Source organism: Capra hircus, chromosome 28 (assembly GCF_001704415.2).
Source record: "Capra hircus breed San Clemente chromosome 28, ASM170441v1, whole genome shotgun sequence".
NCBI lineage: Eukaryota > Metazoa > Chordata > Mammalia > Artiodactyla > Bovidae > Capra > Capra hircus.
The window spans coordinates 41,603,678-41,619,308 of NC_030835.1; the positions used below are offsets into that span (position 1 = coordinate 41,603,678).

At 43.7% G+C, this 15,631-nt stretch overlaps 1 protein-coding gene across 4 annotated transcripts in view; it reads left to right on the forward strand.

Moving 5' to 3' along the window:
- TTC13 (tetratricopeptide repeat domain 13) overlaps window positions 1–15,631 on the forward strand; it is an 81,285-nt gene that overhangs the window by 443 nt on the left and 65,211 nt on the right. The gene's annotated exons all lie outside the window — the stretch shown is intronic.

Sequence of the window (15,631 nt, forward strand, 5' to 3'; positions counted from 1 at the left end):
GGCGCCGGCGCTGGACGCCCTGGCCTCGCGGCCGCCGGCCGTGGCGTGTATCCCTGCGGGAGCCGGCTTCTCGAAATGTTGCGCCAGGGCCCCTTCCCGCCGCTCGCACCCACGCAGCTGTGCGCCCTCCTCCTGAGGCCGCCTTGGGGAGGGCGGTGAATAGTGAAAAAAGCTGGCAGCGTTCTCCCGAGACCAGGGCGGGCTCTCTGCAGCCCTAGCAACTTTCCAAAGGGTGGAGGAGGAGATGGCAGGTGGCCTGGGGCAGCCTCAGTCTCTGCTCTGGCCCCCTGCGGGTGCTGTGTGAGCAACGGAAGGAGCAAAAAGGACCGGACCCGCGTCCGGAGCGGGGATGTCTGGCTCATCTTAGGTCTGGAAATCAGATTTTCTGACCTCCCTATTGAGGTTTTGTATTATACATAGCCTCCAAGAATTTCATCCCTGCAAAAAAGGAGGGAACAGAAGCGTAACTTCATTTTATCTGTTCATTGACATCTTGCTTCCAGTTGTTTGAGACTGACCTGTGATCTGTCAGGTGTCTCCCAGAGAGTAAAAATAGTCCTGTGGGTTCCCATGTATGTCAGAGCCGTCTGTGTGTCTTGGCACTGGGCCAGCTCATTCATTTAGATTGGGCACTGTTGGCCTCAGTTTATTCCTCAGAGGCAGGGTACATATGTCCATTTTTTGAAGTTCTGTAGTGGGTCCTTTTGGGCTTCCCTGGTGCCTGTAATGCAGGAGACCTGGGTTCAATCCCTGGGTTGGGAAGATACCCTGGAGAAGGGAATGGCTACCCACTGCAGTATTCTTGCCTGGAGAATCCCATGAACCGATGAGCCTGGTGGGCAACAGTTGTCCATAGGGTCGCAAAGAGTCAGACACGACTGAAGCAACTAACACTTTCACTAAGTGGGCATTTTTACCTTTCAGTCCCCTCCCTTCTCCTTCCTCTTTCCTCTTGGCCTGTGTGAGTTCCCTTGAGGTTAGATTTTGAAATGTGGGGTCTGCTTGACTCATAGGAACTGGCTGGTTGGTTTTATGGCCTGACAGCAGTCTAGCATTGTTTACCTAGGAAAACGATAAGTATTTTTGGTTGAGATGAAATGTCAAGATTAGCACAGTGTGATTTCCTTTCACCACAATCTGACTTCCTTGAGGGAGTCTCACTCGCTGAGGGCTATGTGACTTCTGTATTTTGTAGTAGGCCGTGGCCAGTAACAGCATAAATGCACAGTGGAAAGAGAATAGCTTTTACCTCTGTCACTTTCTGTGACTCTGATCAGGTTAATTACCTGTCTTTGCACAATTGCCGCCTCTGTAAATTGAAGACTGTTCCCTAATGACAGGGTTTCATTTTCTTCACAAGGGTGTTGTGAGGAAAATGAGAAATAGCTGTCATTTACATTTGCAGTGCTTGCTGTGTGCCAGGTGCTGTTTTAAGAACTTTAAGTTGGTGAGGCTATTGTCTTAGCCTGTTCAGTTCAGTTCAGTTGAGTTCAGTCGCTCAGTCGTGTCCGACGCTTTGCGACCCCACGAATCGCAGCCCGCCAGGCCTCCCTGTTAGAGCCTTGGTTACTATGTCATTGGATGTTTGCTCCTTTTCTAGGAGGAGAAAGCGGAGGCACAGTGAAATCATCACTTTCCTGAGGGCCCACAGCTGGACAGGGAGGAGCCCAGGTAGTCAGACTCCTGACAGAATTTGTATGAAGCACTCAGTGGTTATAATTAGGAAAACACATTTGTAATATTTACAGGCATATAGAAAGTAGTGCATAAACGTTCTCTTCCTTTCCCTCCTGTGTTCATGATGCTCACTGGCTAAAGGAGACCCAGATTCTAGGCAATGAAAGATACAAATCAGTTTAATTATGAAATCAGTTGATTTTGTTGATCTAGGTAACACGTTTCATTTTGTAGCATCAGGCTTATGCCAATGGCTAAGAGTCCTCGTTGGAGCCAACTCTGACTTGTATTATGCTTTTCCCTCAAATAATGATAAATGTCGGTTTTCAGAACCAGGGCATTTGGAAGAATCCTGTTCATCCTCCATGCCTTCGCGTATAGAGCCTATGTTCTCTGCTTCAGGGGATGAACAGAGGCTTTAAGCATTATTTAAATGTTTCAGTTTTCTCTTTGTCTCCTCCATATAGTACTTACTTTCTCAGTCTTCCGGATAGCCTCCCCTGGGCTGACATCAATGTTCCAATAGCAGCCGAAGTGGCTTGGCTGCTGCTGTTGTCACCCGGGAAGTAATTGCCAGGGTCGACTCCTTATGCTCTATGGGTCCCCAGGTGTTCCCGTTAGCGTTACTGGCTGCAGTGTGTGACAGAAACTCTCTCTTTTGTGATAGAAACTCACCCAAATGTTTCTCTTATTTCTCCATCCTTGTCCTAGACAACCAGATAGAAGCAAGTGAAACCTACCTTGATCCCTCTCTGTTCCAAGAAGAACAGATGTAGCAACAAATTTAGGATTTAGAGCGAGCCAGATCATAGCCTCATGCTCTGCATCTGAAGCTCCTAGATGATCAGTATCAGGTCTAAGCAAGTGCCAGGATCCAGAACTAATCAGTTATTCAAAATCGAGACATGACCTCACCAACTATTAATCATGTCACTGGACTGTCCAGCCCCAAATCAAGCCAGCCCTTTTTCAGAGGGTGGACACAGCCACACAGTGGCTTTTCAGAAGCCTTCCCACTACTGCTAGATATAAATAACTGAGTTGATGCCTGCACAAGCCTGAATCTGCACACCTTTGGATGAGCTGTGTATGTATTCTCTTAAGACAGAAAGTTCAGTGACTGTAGGGCTGAGGAGAATGGCTGGTGGGAGCTGTCGGTCTGGAGAGGACAGTGGCCAGAATCCAGGCCCCAGGGAGCAGCCTCGGGGAGTCCAGTTGCCCAGATGACAAACTTGGATGGTCTCAGTGCCATGGGGCTCAGCCTGGCTTTCCTGTTCCCTAGGTCCCCTTCAACTTTTTCTCCTCTAGCACATTTTTACATTTTGCATTTTGTTTGAATAGCATGTGTAACCTCAAAATTCTGATACCCTGTTTTCCTATGGTGGAAATCATCCTACTCTTTTAAAAATTGAATACAGTAATGTACATATTTTTTAAAATAAAAGTAGATGCTCTTCCCCTTCCTTGTTATCTTTGCCCTGTTTGTAGTGTGGAATTGTGGGAAGAAAGGAACAGAAGTTTACTCCTAATTCTTTCCTCTGGTTTTATACTTGTCTACACTGCATCCTTATTTAACACAGTGCTTGACACTGAAGTAGGTACTGTTTTGTCTCCATTTTACATAAGGGGAAACTGAGGCAAAGAGAATGGTTACTCAGTAGAGAGTCAAGCCAGGATTTGAACCTGGCCTATCTGTGAACTGCTTGTCAGTAATATTTGCATATTAGTATAATTTGTGTGGGTTTCTTCAGTCGTGTCCAACTCTTTGCAGCCCTGTGGGCTATAGCCTGCCAGTCTCCTCTCTCCATGGGATTCTCCAGGCAAGAATACTGGAGTGGGTTGCCATTCCCTTCTGCAGGGCATCTTCCCAACCCAGGGATTGAACCTGTGTCTCCTGTGTCTCCTGCATGGGCAGAAGTATTCTTTACCACTAGTGCCACCTTCTTACTAACATTATTGATAAAGTCCTGTGCCTTTTAGATTTGTTTGTCGAGAGTTACATTCTTAGATGGCTTGTCCTAGAATTTTATGTTTACATATGCGCAGGGTTGTTCCATTGAATCTGACATTTTGGACTGTAGAGGGGACTGGCCTGTTACTTAACTGAACACCTGTGTGTATGCCTCCTGGATGCTCCTCAGTGTTGCAGGCGCTGGGGTTACAGCGCAGTTGGCTGAGCTCTTCCCTGGAGCCTGTGTGCAGGAATCAGCATGCACTAGGCCTGGGGAGAAGTGCCTCCAGAAACAGAGTGGTGTGGGGATGATGCTTTGAGAAGCCCTGGGAAGGCCTCTGCTCAGATGACATGAGCAGAGACTCAGATGGAGTGAGGCTTGGAGAAATCTTAAGTGTGTTAGTTGCTCAGTCCTGTCTGACTCTTTGTGACCCCATGAACTATTGCCTTGCCAGGCCTCTTTTGCCTGGCATGGATTCTCCAGGCAAGAATTCTAGAGTGGGTAGCCATTCCCTTCTCCAGGGGATCTTCCAGGGATCAAATCCGGATCTCCTGCATCACAGGCAGATTCTTTACCATCTGAGTCATCAGAGAACCGCGGTATCCTTAACCTGACACCCTGAAGTCACAGATCTGGTAAAGTAAGGTTTAGTTAAGTTGTCACTTGTCCACTGATTCAAGAAATCAGGTTTTCATTTCTGCTCTTCCAGCCAAAGTTAAGCTGGGTCTCATTCCAGTGTGGCATTCATCTGTATTAAATATGTCTTTGCATGTTCTTTATAGAAGGTCCAGCTGTATTTTAGTTAAAACGTATGCATTTCAAGTACTTGTTTCAAAAATACTTTTATTTTCCTTATTTGAAAATGTATCAATAGAACAGTAAATTTATGTGAGTTTTTTTCTTGCTACTGTCTTCTTGAGAGTATTTTGTCTCCTCCTAGCTGGGGTGTTTTAGTACTTGATGTCTTTATGGTCATTTTCAGATAGCCACCTTCATCCAACTGGTGGTTTTAGCAACTGTCCATGCTTTAATGCCTGAATCAAGTCCAGTAATTACTTTACAACCTGAAGTAATTTTCTTCAGTTTGTTGAAATTAATAATCCCAGATTCGAGTTCCATTTTCTCACCGTTCTTTATGGAGAACTGAATATTAGTGTCTGTCTGATTTGGGAGTTTTAACTGCCAGATAAACAAGGAAGTAGTTGTGAATGTCGCTCTGTGTTTTTGACAATCAGACGGACTTAAAGATTGTCATTATTTATGATCTCTCTCTTAATTGAGGAATTGGTTTCTTAAATACATGAAATTGATCTTATTGCTCACAGCCTTAAATTATGGCTGTGTCTTCAAGGTGGTAAGGAATCAATAGAGGGAAGCTTCTGTGATGAGAGCCATTTCCTCTTTGGTTCTGGCTGCGGGGAAGTTGAGAGCCAAGTTTTATGCCCAGTCATGGCAGCTGTAAGTATCCCTTTCAGTTGCAGTGTTTCCTTGACCCCTTCTTCCCTTGGCCCTGATTTTCGGTGTTATTTATCATACACAGTTTCGTGGCTGATCTCTTCTGATCTTTTTAAACCACACAAACAAATTTGCCAGTGTAAAGGAGTTAGCTTATTTCAAGCACAGAGGTTGAGGCTTGGAATGATGAAGCGATCCGTGTATTGTTACCTCAGCCAGCCCAGGCCGCTTATCACCGGGAGGGCGAGCAGCATTTTTCAGAAAACCGTCTGAGTTGGGGGTGGTTCTCTGTAGTGAGCGCCCAGTGAAGCTGGGCGTTTGCATTTGTTGTTCACTTGCTCAGTCATGTCCAGCTCTTTGTGATCCCGTGAACTGCAGCTCTCCAGGCTTCCCTGTCCTTCACAATCTCCCAGAGTTTGCTCAGACTCACGTCTACTGAGTTGGTGATGACATCCAACCATCTCATCCTCTGTCATCCCCTTCTCCTGCCTTCAGTCTTTCCAGCATCAGGGTCTTTTCCAGTGAGTTGGCTCTTTGCATCATGTGGCCAAATTATTGGAGCTTCAGCATCAGTCCTTCCAGTGAATATTCAGAATTGATTTCCTTTAGGATTGACTGGTTTAATCTCCTTGCTGTCCAAGAGCCTCTCAAGAGTGTTCTCCAGCACCATAGTTCAAAAGCATCAATTCTTCAAAGCTCAGCCTTCTTTATGGTCCAACTCTCACATCCATACATGACTACTGGAAAAACCATAGCTTTGACTGCATGGACCTTTGTCCGCAAAGTACTGTTGGCAAAGTAATGTCTCTGCTTTTTAATATGCTGTTTAGGTTTGTCATTGCTTTTCTTCCAAGGAGCAAGCGTCTTTTAATTTCATGGCTACAGTCACCATACAGTGGTATTTCCATACTCACTAGCTTTTCCCTGTAGAGCTGTTGTCATTAAGAATCACTTTTATCTTTTGCAAGTTCCCGTGTGCTGGTAGATGTGTTCTGCTTTGGGTGACCTGGTGGCTCAAACAGTAAACAATCTGCCTTCATTGCCGGAGACCCGAATTCAAGCCACGGGTTGGGAAGATCCCCTGGAGGAGGACATGGCAGCCCACTCCAGTATTCTTGCCTGGAAAATCCCGTGGACAGAGGAGCCTGGTGGGCTACAGTCCATGGAGTCGCAAAGAGTCAGACACAACTGAGTGGCTTAACACTTTCACACTTTCACTTTTGGATGACAGAGGTTATTTTTTTCCCCTCTGGATGCTGGCATAAAATACACGGCCTGGGTTTTAAAATCTAACCGCGTGGAGCATGACTACGGGAAATGGCAGAGCACTTTCTCTGTACAAACTTTTCAAGAAGTGTCTTTTACAGTGTGTAGATACAGCTTGGCTTCTTTGTACTTGGTAAATACTTGGCTGACTGACCAACTTATACAGCATCTCCTTTTCATAATGTAGTGTTTCAAAGAGGTCATCTTTTCTTTTTGTTTAAGCTTGTTATCTTGCAGACAGAATAAGTACAAAATTTATCAAAGCAGAATTTTAATACTTTTCACTTTGGGTTAATGCTTCCCAACATTTTCCATCTGTTGTCCTTTTTACTTTCACTCTTTATTGAAATATGATATATGCTGAAAAATGCTCGTATCACAAGTGTAAAGCTCCCTAAGTTTTCACAAACTGAGTAATGGATGTAACCAGATAGAACCGCAAACCAATAACTGCTATCTGTCCTTACGCGTGTTGATAGTCTTACTCTGTGTCACCCTTGTTTCATTGGGAAATCCTTGCTGTGGCTTCATCTCTGATTCAGGAACTGGCACAGTGCGTGGACTCTGCTTGGATGCCGGCGTTCTTCACACGGACACCTGGGGGTCCTGTGTCAGGAGGTCTGTCCTCTACTTGGCACCACTTCCGCACAGGAGACCAGTTGACTTCTCTTGTGACTTTTTTCTGCCTGTGTTTGGGATATTCTGAGTGATACCATGTTTCCTTGTCAGTAATGGTTTCACATTACTGCCTAGATCTGCCTCAGCTTTCCCAGTAGAGATGATGATGTTTGACAGTAGGTGTGAGTTATGAACAAGTCTTCAGCTTGTAAAAGTACACTTTGAGCGTCGGATGCGTTTTCAGTCCAGCTTAAACTCCAGGCTGAATGATCAGCCTTTGTGGGTAAGGCCCGCTGCCCTGTTGGTTGCCTGCAGCACCTGCCACCCTATTCTGTTTTTGAATTGGTGCTGTGTAATTTGCTTCCATGCTTCTTTTTCCATTCTGTGCAGCTGACCAGCTCCTTTTCTTTTGGGTTTATACATTCTTTACATGTGTTAATACTTTCATGTGAGTTAATACAGCTTCAATCAGATTATATTCATGTTTTGCTAAAAAGCCTTTCTCTCTTTAAGATGGCTTTTGCAGATCCTTGTTCTAGAGGATTAATTATATATGTTGACTTTATAATCTTAATTCTCAGTGGGCAGCCTCTATTTTCAATTTGTGTTATGATAACTTACACATCTCAGGTAAGTAATCTCAGTAATTACACATTACTGATGAATAATATTAGAATAAAAGAAACATATAAATTCTTGAGGAGGAAAATTTTCCCAGTTACTACTTTTCCTGTTACTACAGTTTGAAAGAAATACCTCTTGAGACCGTTCAGGAAGTTAATACACAGCATCTTTGTTACCAAACCGAACTTGAGTCTACTTGCCCACAGCACAGCAAAGCTGATCTGCTGATACTGGGTTGTCATGAAGGAAAGTTTAGTGTTTATTTGCAGGGCACCAAGCCAGGAAGACGGAGAAGGTGATGGCACCCCACTCCAGTACTCTTGCCTGGAAAATCCCATGGATGGAGGAGCCTGGTGGGCTGCAGTCCATGGGGTCGCGAAGAGTCACACACGACTGAGCGACTTCACTTTTACTTTTCACTTTCATGCATTGGAGAAGGAAATGGCAACCCATTCCAGTGTTCTTGCCTAGAGAATCCCAGGGATGGCAGAGCCTGATGGGCTGCCGTCTGTGGGGTTGCACAGAGTCGGACACGATTGAAGCAACTTAGAAGCAGCAGCAGCAGCAAGCCAGGAAGAATGGCAGCTTATGCTCAAAAAACCCAAACTTTCCATAAGCTTTCAAGGAAGGGTCTTAAAGGCAACCTTTGGGATGAGAGTTATAGGCTGTGGATTTTCTTCTGATTGGTTGATGGTGAGGTGATTAGGTGATGTTTTGAAAATCTTAATCATCAACCTTCTGGTTCCAGCCAGCCTGGGGCTACAGGCTTGTGGTCAGCAGGCAGTCACCATCCTCCACCTGGGTAGGCTCTCCACTTCTGCAGAACATCTCCAAGATATGCATCAGATTGTTATGTATATCCCTTCAGGAGGAACTGGGACTTTTATTGCTGAACTATTATTTAAGCTACCATTACTTTTCTTGCTTTGAATTGATGCTTTTGAATTGTGGTGCTGGAGAAGACTCTTGAGGATCCCTTGGACAGCAAGGAGATAAACCAGTCAATCCTAAAGGAAATCAGTCCTGAATATTCATTGGAAGGACTGATGCTGAGGGTCCAGTACTTTGGCCATCTGATGTGAAAAGCCAACTCATTGGAAAAGACCCTGATGCTGGGAAAGATTGAGGGCAAGATGAGAAGGGGGCCTCAGAAGATGAGCTTGTTGGATGGCATCACCGACTCAGTGGACATAAGTTTGAGCAAACTTAGGGAGATAGTGGAGCAGAGAAACCAGTTGCTATAGTCCATGGGGTTGCAGAAAGTTGGACACAGCTTAGCAACTGAACAACAACAACTTTCCTTGCTTGACTGCTTTTCCTTAGTTTGTGTGTTCCCTCACTTCCCTAAATGGTTATTGCTTGAATCTGCTCTTTGAAACTCAGGGAACGCCTAGGGAACTAAAGCCTTTTTTCTACAAACAAGAAAAAGGGTATATGGAGGGGCTTTTGTACCTGGTTTTATACTTGGTTTCAACAACTCCACTTTTCTTTGATGCTCCTCAGTCTTGAGGGGAACAGGGGCAGAATGAGAAAGAGAATAAAGTTTTGAATAGAAAGGTTAATCATAAACTTGACAGGACAGTTTTGTGTTAGGGGGATCCAATTTCATCCTCAACAGTGGTTGTCTTACAAATGTGGAAATGGATAAAAGCAAAGGTACTGTAAGTTAATGCCATGTAGCACCTGCTTGGCCTTCAGGTAGCTGCTCCAACCACAGGTTATCCTACAGTCAGGACTACAATTGTCAATAAATGTCTGGCACTTGACTTCCAAGTTCTGGCTCCTCCATGGGAAAAGCCCAGTCATCCTTTTGTTCAGGTGAACCAGGCCCACCATCTTTTATACCTAGAGTGAAGTGGTCGAGTGATGAGCACAGCAGCAGCTCTGGAATTCCTTATAAAACATTTTCCTTCAGGGATTGGCCATGGGGGTTGCTGTTGGCAAGCTTCTCAGTCAATTTTTTACTTGCAGGAGGGGAATGGGTGTCATATGCACTCTCCTTCGGTAACGCTCTCCTCTTACTTGATCAAGAAGGAAGCAATGAGGAGAGAACTTCCACGCTTTCCCACCGTCCTAGGTGCGGTCCGGTTGCCTTGGAGGGTGCTTCTGCCCACTGCAGCATTCTCCTTGTGCCCAGAGTCATCCCTTCACATCTTCCATCAGCATACAAATGATTATAATAGCTCCCATCTTGCAACAAAGACAGGACCACCGAGTCCTTCCAGCCACCACCTCATCTCTCTGTTCACTTTTACCGCAGAATTCCTCAAAGAAGATGTTTGTATATACTGTCTCCATGTCCTATAGTCAGGTCCCATATCTTCACCCAAGACACTCTTCTTAAAGTCGGCTGTGTATACAGCTTAGGAGAAGAAAGAAAGAAGTTGGATGGCATTGCTGCAGTAAATTATCACTAGGCCCCTGCATTGGTATGATGAGTGATGACAGATGTGCTGTGTACCTCTGTCCGTGGAGCATCCTGGAGCACAACTGTGGCAGATCGTCATCTCAGTTTCTCTGTTTTGTGACCTTGAACATGTCCATTAACATTGATCGTCATGCCCCTTGGGTACAATGAGCCCAAAATATGTTCTACCAGTTTCAGAGAGTGGAGCATCAAAAAAAAAAAATGTTTGTGAAATTATTTTGAAAGCTGTAAAGTACTGTGGAGACCAAAATAAACTTCAGGAAAGCAGGAGGAAGAAAAGAACCAGGAATTTTCAGGAAAGAACCAGCAATTTTAGCCTAGATGTATATATTAACATTTTACAGTCATTCTGTGAACTGTATACATTATGTCCATTCCTCACAATTGCCCTATGAGGGGATGTGGTGGTACTTATTCCTGTTTCACAAATGAGGAAACTGAGGCTAAGAGAAATTCAAGAGAAATCCTGCGCAAAGTCAGACAGCCAGTTAGGCATCTAATCTGAGTCATCCTGTGCTCTGAACCACTGCTGCCAAACTAATTACATTTGAAGCCAGGGAAAGAGTAGATTTAAATATTAAAAGAAGAGCTGGTTCTTTGAAAATACAGACATTAATTAGACACTAATTTAGCAAGGCTAATCAAGAAAAATGAGAAGAAACCAGTATAGCTGGCCCTTGAACAACATGGGTTTGAACTGTGCAGGTTCACTTATATGTGGATTTTTTTTCAGTAGGAGATGCTATGGCACTACCGATTGTGAAACTGCGGATTCGGAGGGCTAACTATAAGTTATACACAAATTTTTAATTGCATGGAGAATCAGCACCCCTAACCCCTGTGTTGTTCAAGGATCAACTGTATTTCCCTTTAGGAATCATTGTGACTCCATATATCTTTATGACAAAGATGTAGAACAATTCTAAGACACAATTATAAAATCCCTCCTCAGAAAAAGGTAAATTACCAAGTTTATTTTCCCTCTGCCTCTTAAATATCTTGTTTCCATCAGGGTCAGCTCTTCTCATTGAACTTAAGCTTCCTAAGCTTTCTTAGAGATCCTACCTGCTTAATCATCCACCATTTATGATTATCAAATTTATATCTGTAGCTCTCTCTTTCTCTGAAATCTCCTACTACACACAAGACAGCTCCTGGTTTAGCATCTCACGAACACTTGCTTAAACTGAAAGTTAGCGCTTTCAGTTCAGTTCAGTCGCTCAGTCGTGTCCGACTCTTTGCGACCCCATGAATCGAAGCACGCCAGGCCTCCCTGTCCATCACCAACTCCCCGAGTTCACCCAGACTCACGTCCATCGAGTCAGTGATGCCATCCAGCCATCTCTTCCTCTGTCGTCCCCTTCTCCTCCTGCCCCCAGTCCCTCCCAGCATCAGAGTCTTTACCAATGAGTCAACTCTTCACATTAGGTGGCCAAAGTACTGGAGTTTCAGCTTTAGCATCATTCCTTCCAAAGAAATCCCAGGGCTGACCTCTTTCAGAATGGACTGGTTGGATCTCCTTGCAGTCCAAGGGACTCTCAAGAGTCTTCTCCAACACCACAGTTCAAAAGCATCAATTCTTTGGCTCTCAGCTTTCTTCACAGTCCAACTCTCACATCCATACGTGACCACAGGAAAAACCATAGCCTTGACTAGACAGACCTCAGTCAGCGAAGTAATGTCTCTGCTTTTGAATATGCTATCCAGGTTGGTCATAACTTTTCTTCTAAGGAGTAAGTGTCTTTTAATTTCATGGCTGCAATCACCATCTGCAGTGATTTTGGAGCCCCAAAAAATAAAGTCAGCAACTGTTTCCACTGTTTCCCCATCTATTTCCTGTGAAGTGATGGGACCGGATGCCATGATCTTTGTTTTCTGAATGTTGAGCTTTAAGCCAACTTTTTCACTCTCCTCTTTCACTTTCATCAAGAAAAGTGCTGTTCCTCTTAAACTCCCAACTTCAGTTACTGGCATAGCTCCGAATCTCTGCACATTCTGGGGATAGTGCCTCTTTCCTCCTCCCATGCCCAGTTTTACTCAAGCTTTGTCTTTTTTTCTTCATATCTCTTTAGACTATGACCCTGTTTTAACTCAGTGGCCTCTACGTATGTTGGGACTTTCCTGCTTTTTAACTAGTCACAGCCTGCACCTGGCCTTCCCGCTCCAGTCTCCAATCCTCCTGTCACCACCATCAGTGATCTTCCTGCTGAAGCTTTCTGTGGCATCTTAGTATTAAAGAGGAAAGGAAATAGATGAACTGGATACTAGAGAAACTAGGAGAGGAGATAAGGGAAATTGCAGGACTAAAAAAAAACAGAGCCAGAATAAATGAATTAGAGCAACAGTGAAATTGATCAATAGATCCAGGAGCTGCATCTTCAAAGAATAAAATAGATCAGTCTGAGAAGGCTAACATGTAAATAGGGAGCAGATGCAGCTGTATGTAATGAATGAGGGATATGTGCACCACTGGAGAAGCCGTTAGAATTAAGAGAGAACTGCATAGACGTCTCCGCTAATCAGTTAAAAATATGAAGCAATAGAGAAATGTCCAGGAAAAAGATGTAGAAGAAGATGAGATTCTGTAATGTGTTTTGAGAATATTTCTGCGGTAATCACAATCCAGTTACTTGTATGACCTAAACAATGAGGAAAACAGACATTTCCTAATTTCATGGAAATCGATATCATTTAAATACAACTAGGTTATTACTCCACTCCAGTACTCTTGCTTGGAAAATCTCATGGACGGAGGAGCCTGGTAGGCTGCAGTCCATGGGGTCGCTGAGGGTTGACATGACTGAGCGACTTCTTTCACTTTTCACTTTCATGTGTGGGAGAGGGAAATGGCAACCCACTCCAGTGTTCTTGCCTGGAGAATCCCAGGGACAGGGGAGCCTGGTGGGCTGCCGTCTATGGGGTCGCACAGAGTTGGACACGACTTAAGTGACTTAGCAGCAGCAGGTTATTATCAGAAGATAGCTGACTCCATAGTGAATTAAATATTTTTAGATTAAAGAGCAAATTTAACCTCCTAGGCCAGACAACTCTAGTTACAACTAGAACAAACTATTTTCCTATCACAGATCTTACCAAGCCACCAAAAACAGTGATGCCAGAATCTGATAAAGTTGGGGAGTGGGGGAAGGAAAGAAAGCTGTTAACATAGTTATAAAAATCCTAAGTAAAATATTAGTAAACTAAAGCCAGCAAATAAAAGAATAATCTGCCTTGATCAATTAGCTTATTCTAGAAGTACAAAAGAGTGTTCAACTTTGATCACTTGATAGATCAAAGGAGAAAAATCATATGAAATATCCAAAAATCACCTGATAAATTTCAGTCAGCTTTCCAGATTTAAAATTTTTGGTGAAGTGGAGAATTCTTCCTTTATATGGTAAAATATATCAATCTCAAAATAGCTACATAGAGCAGCTTCCCCCTGGATGTTTAAAAATGTTAAATGAAAAAGTATTATTGTCAGAAGTTGAGGACGTTCTGGGTCATCGAATGACATGTTAACTTCAAGAATAATCTGGCATGCCTTTTATCACTAGTGTTGAGCACTTTGGGGAGGTTTTATCCAGTGCAATAAGATGCTAAGTGAGTATGAATATTAAAAAGACTTTGATACAATTATGTGCAGTTGATAAAGTGATCCACTGTAAGACATTAATAGAGCAGTTAAAAGTTCAGTAATGCGGAGGTGAAATATTCACCTCTAGTCAGTTAAGAAGACAGAAGACTGACAGCATGATGCATCTCTGCCTGGACCACTCTCCCAGTCCTGCCAGCCTCCCATGGACCTTCACCTGTTAGATCCTTAACTCTGCTCGGATCTGCCTTCACTGTCAAGCTCCAGGAGTTGGTGATGGACAGGGAAGTCTGGCGTGCTGCAGCCCATGGGGTTGCAAAGAGTCAGACACGACTGAGTGACTTTCACATTAATCATCTCAAAGATGTTTTAAAAAAAGAAGTCTAGAGATAGATCCCTGGAGAAGGAAATGGCAACCAACTCCAGTATTCTTGCCTAGAGAATCCTGTGGACAGAGGAGCCTGGTGGGCTGCTGTCTATGGGGTTGCATAGAGTCAGACACGATTGATGTGACTTAGCATGCATGATGCATTGGAGAAGGAAATGGCAACCCACTCCAGTATCTTGCCTGGAGAATCCCAGGCACAGAGGAGCCTGGTGGGCCGCTGTCTATGGGGTCACACAGAGTTGGACACGACTGAAGTGACTTAGCAGCAGCAGCAGCAGCAGCAGAAATAAGTTCCAGTGTCTAAATGTCTTATAAAGGTGGCATTCAATTGATAATTTCATAAGTGGCCTTGAAGCAACTGGCTAACCATTTGGAAAATAGATAATTAGAAATGATTCCCTATGTCTTAGACCAGAATAGATCACATGACTTACAAATAGTGAAGGACATATGCAATTTGGACTTCCCCGGTGGCTCAGTGGCACAGAACCCACCTACGAATGTAGGAGGTGTGGGTTCAATTCCTGGGCAAGGAAGATCCCCTGGAGAAGGAAATGGCAACCCACTCCAGTATTCTTGCCTGGGAAATCCCATGGACTTTGTGCCTGGCAGGCTACAATCCATGGGATTACAGAGTCAGACATAGCCACTAAACAACAACAGAAGCAATTTACAAAGAGATACAAATGGCCAATAAATCAAAAGGTTAGTTTTACTAGTGCTGTGTTCAGATTGGGAAAGATAAAAAGAATGGCAGTACTCTAAGTAGAGAGAGAGAGTGTTGCTATACACTGCAAACAGGAATGAAATTACTTTTAAGTATTGGGATGGAAATGGAGCAATATAATGGAAAGCGTTAAAATTTTTACCTCAGCAATTACATGTGTTATACTTTAATTGCCCAGCTCGGTAAATTTGCAAAAAATATAGCCCAAGGATACTCACTGAAACAGTCTCTATATCAAGGAAATAAGAAAGGACCTCTTAAGTATTCAGTGTGAGGAATGTGGTTAAATTCTATACAATGGAATGCTGTATAGCTGTTTTAAATTATATAGATGTTTATTTGTTGAAACTGAAAAGAATCCCACGAAGTGGCGGGATTGTTAGAATACAGCCGATGTCTGCAGCGCTTTCGCACAGTGCTCAGTGGGCGGTAAGTTCGCAAACTGTACCTTTTTTTAAAGGTAGGAGAGAGGTTATCAATTATTGCACACTCAACTACTGATCAACAAGCATTACTGCTTCTTCATTCTTGTCAGACTAACGTCTTTCTCTGGGTCCATTACTTACCCTACTCTGACCACTTAGCTTTTTTTTTTTTTTTTTGCTCTTTATTTTATTTTTTTACTTTACAATACTGTATTGGTTTTGCCATACATTGGCATGAAGCCGCCACGGGTGTACATGACCACTTACCTTTTAAACTCATATTTTTTTATTTTCCAACGCCAGCTCCCTGCTAGCCAGGGTTGTCAGCCCACTGCCCCTTTGCATTTGCTTGCCATTGTGTTTTTGTATACCACTCCTCCTGCCTGGAATACTCCTCCCCTTTCCGCACCCGAATCTGAACCCATGCATCCTTGAAACCCCTCTGTGCTTTGTGAGACTTAACATTCCGGCTTCAG